Genomic DNA, 3,980 nt, shown 5'->3' with positions numbered 1-3,980 from the left:
ATATTATTTCATAGAGGTAGAACACTATTTACAGTTCAGATAACCTATAAAGATAAATAAATATACTTTCATAAACAGGCGAAGGAATACAATCGAAGTACTTACTGTAGACAGCAAAAATACAAATGCTTTTTTTTTACCTTGTCAGCAGACATCCCACGGTGCTGAGGTAAATGAAACCGTGCAGTTGTGGAGAATTTATAAGCTATACTCTGAATTTAGGTTTCAGTTTCTCGAAAAGGGTGAGGCTGAAGTTGTCATAGTTGGGTAAACTTCTGTAGTGGTGTAGCCTACGTTCCATTTGCTCAAATAGCAAAAGAAGAAAATAATGATAACTTTTCTCAAAGAGGAAAAAACATATCAACAGAAGGATCACGGCTGCGTTTCTCAAAGCATCGTAAGTCTAAGTAGATTGTAGACCTATCCTCCTGAGACCCAGCTATGGAGTTTTTGCCTCTGTAGTGGACATTATATTTTAGTGTATTTCTCTGAGACCTCACATGTCACAGTTGTAAGTCTGGATGTCCTGTACAGAGCACATTCAGGGCTTTCCAGAGATACCAAATGATTGGATGTTTCACCATCACCACTCCCTCTCCTTGGTTTTTAAAAATGGCTGACATTCATTTAGTGATAAAATTGTACATCCTTATGGAAATATGATAATATTTTGTCATTATAATTTAAATCTGATTAATTTTCAAATTGTTTGTCATAAATCAACATCTCAGGAAAATGATATTGGGTTTCAAATCAAAATATGACTTTCTGTTACGAAACAGGACATCATTTCATACATGTCCACTGTAGCGGACACCAGGACTTAAAGCATGTGTATTATACATTTTGGGAGACAAAAGAATTGAATAGGAAAATATTATTTCATAGAGGTAGAACACTATTTACAGTTCAGATAACCTATAAAGATAAATAAATATACTTTCATAAACAGGCGAAGGAATACAATCGAAGTACTTACTGTAGACAGCAAAAATACAAATGCTTTTTTTTTACCTTGTCAGCAGACATCCCACGGTGCTGAGGTAAATGAAACCGTGCAGTTGTGGAGAATTTATAAGCTATACTCTGAATTTAGGTTTCAGTTTCTCGAAAAGGGTGAGGCTGAAGTTGTCATAGTTGGGTAAACTTCTGTAGTGGTGTAGCCTACATTCAATTTGCTCAAATAGCAAAAGAAGAAAATAATGATAACTTTTCTCAAAGAGGAAAAAACATATCAACAGAAGGATCACGGCTGCGTTTCTCAAAGCATCGTAAGTCTAAGTAGATTGTAGACCTATCCTCCTGAGACCCAGCTATGGAGTTTTTGCCTCTGTAGTGGACATTATATTTTAGTGTATTTCTCTGAGACCTCACATGTCACAGTTGTAAGTCTGGATGTCCTGTACAGAGCACATTCAGGGCTTTCCAGAGATACCAAATGATTGGATGTTTCACCATCACCACTCCCTCTCCTTGGTTTTTAAAAATGGCTGACATTCATTTAGTGATAAAATTGTACATCCTTATGGAAATATGATAATATTTTGTCATTATAATTTAAATCTGATTAATTTTCAAATTGTTTGTCATAAATCAACATCTCAGGAAAATGATATTGGGTTTCAAATCAAAATATGACTTTCTGTTACGAAACAGGACATCATTTCATACATGTCCACTGTAGCGGACACCAGGACTTAAAGCATGTGTATTATACATTTTGGGAGACAAAAGAATTGAATAGGAAAACAAATTATGTATCAATATTCTTATGAAATATTACATATTATTATGAAAATCTGGCCAATTACTACTCCCTTTATTACACTTCTTTTTTCAACATGCTGTCCCAACAGCACTTTAATATGCAAATTAGATACAGTGTATAGATAACGTTGTGCTTAATGGGAAAACCAGTTTATGGAATTTCTACACACATATCGCATAAAGAAAAATGGTATATCAAATCATTTTATATATTTTATAACATAGTTGAGAACCATCCTTAAAGTTAGTTATAAAAAAATCCTGAAACCTAAAAATGTATTGGGTGATTTAAAAAAAATTCCCATTGTTTTTGCCTTTTCATGTCTACCCTTGTCATTTTATATTTTAGAAAAACTGAGTCCTGGTGTCCTCTACAGAGGACATAGCATAACTTATAATTATAATCCATAATTGTGTCTCCACTGGATGCAACGAATGCCTCGTTTATAATGGGTTTTCATGTTTTTGAATCATCGCTCCGGCCTGACAGGGCATCATCACAATATGGTGAGGGGCGTAACATTTCCGTCTCACGCTTGAGGTATTCGGCCAATCACAACGCACTGGATAGCTGGCCAATCACTTGGTCTGGTTTAATAAGAATAGAAAACCTGGAATGAATAGCAGGTCTCCTGGTTCCAGAATAGACTCGTAGCGACTTGCTTTCACAAACTCAGGATAAAGCTGCAGATCAGGAGTGTCAATGTCCAGAACTTCAGACTTGTCCCCTAAAAAAATCATTGTCACAATTTAAATTACAGTGAATTAACAAACTAATATTTAGTTCAAACTTTATCACACACCTTGTTTACTATTATGTATATATATATATATATATATATTGTCACGGGGGGAGCACACGACAGACACAGGGGGTGTGGCGTCAGGCCTCGGAGAGGCTTTTATCGACAAATAATATGAAAACAATATTGTGTCCAGGGAAAAAGGGGCATCTAGTGTCCAAAATAAACAGGGAATCTGGTGTCCTCGTCGTGCTGCGGGCTTCGTGCAGGGAAGGGCAGTGATCAGGAAGGAGGGGTCCAGGTAAGGGGCGGAGTCCGGCGGCCGCACGCGTTCCCCTCTCCCGTCCGCGACGCGAGGGGCGGCGGCTTTGTCCAGCGGCTGCATCCTTCTCGCCTTGGCCCCGGCATGGGGAGGGGCTAGACGGCCCGGCATCCTGGCCCGACGGGTGTGTAACAGGTGTGGCCCTCATCCGGACCGCGGGTCCGGTAGCTCGCATCGTCGGCGGCACGGAGATCCCTCTATGCACCCCTCCTGGACCCACAAGGACACCAGCGTGCATGCATGGGGAAGAGACCGGTCTCCCGAGGAGGGGCGCACCTGGCATTTAAACAGCGGCGGTGATGAGGCTCCATTTGGTTCAGGTGTGCCCCATCACACGCCGCCAGCCCCGGCTGTTTCAGCGCCCCTCCTCTCTCACACACCCACTCCCGTCGGGAGCCTGGCGAAGGGCGGCGATTATGGGACGGGGTGATGATGATAATTAGGGGGAGGCAGGCGACTCGTCACATTCCCTCCCCCCCCAAGCGACATCCCCGTCATCACGCTGCCGCCCGCACGGGAGTGCTACAATCCTCAACCAGGCTCCAAGCGGTCGGAGCGGGCGGGGCAGGGATTCCTCTCCGGGCAGTTCTCCCTCTCGCCCCGCACCAGAACAGGGACAGAGAAACCGGGTTTTAGTCGACAGCCTCCACCAACCACAGGGTAAATGACAATGGAAGAAAACGTCACTTACCCCTTTGGTGGTGGGGAGGCCGTCTCTGCCGTCCCTCCGTCCCAGTCCGGGTTTCCACTCGGGTTTTTCCCGGGCGAGAGGGGATGACGTCATCAGGCGTTCCCCACTGTGTCCTCTGGGCTCCGCCTTTCCCTGCATTCTCCACCATATGTCACGGGGGGAGCACACGACAGACACAGGGGGTGTGGCGTCAGGCCTCGGAGAGGCTTTTATTGACAAATAATATCAAAACAATATTGTGTCCAGGGAAAAAAGGGCATCTAGTGTCCAAAATAAACAGGGAATCTGGTGTCGTCGTGCTGCGGGCTTCGTGCAGGGAAGGGCAGTGATCAGGAAGGAGGGGTCCAGGTAAGGGGCGGAGTCCGGCGGCCGCACGTGCTCCCCTCTCCCGTCCGCGACGCGAGGGGCGGCGGCTTTGTCCAGCGGCTGCATCCTTCTCGCCTTGGCCCCGGCATGG

At 44.2% G+C, this 3,980-nt stretch overlaps 1 pseudogene; it reads right to left on the bottom strand.

The window, feature by feature from the left end:
• Nucleotides 1-2,346: 2,346 nt before the first annotated feature.
• Nucleotides 2,347-3,980, bottom strand: part of LOC107601064 (tRNA wybutosine-synthesizing protein 5-like) — a 4,163-nt pseudogene continuing 2,529 nt past the window's right edge.

The sequence above is a fragment of the Sinocyclocheilus grahami genome, unplaced genomic scaffold (assembly GCF_001515645.1).
Source record: "Sinocyclocheilus grahami isolate Dianchi unplaced genomic scaffold, SAMN03320097.WGS_v1.1 scaffold298.1, whole genome shotgun sequence".
In the NCBI taxonomy this organism is placed as follows: domain Eukaryota; kingdom Metazoa; phylum Chordata; class Actinopteri; order Cypriniformes; family Cyprinidae; genus Sinocyclocheilus; species Sinocyclocheilus grahami.
Note: the sequence above shows the minus strand (reverse complement) of the source record. Positions and strands in the feature narration are given on the sequence as shown.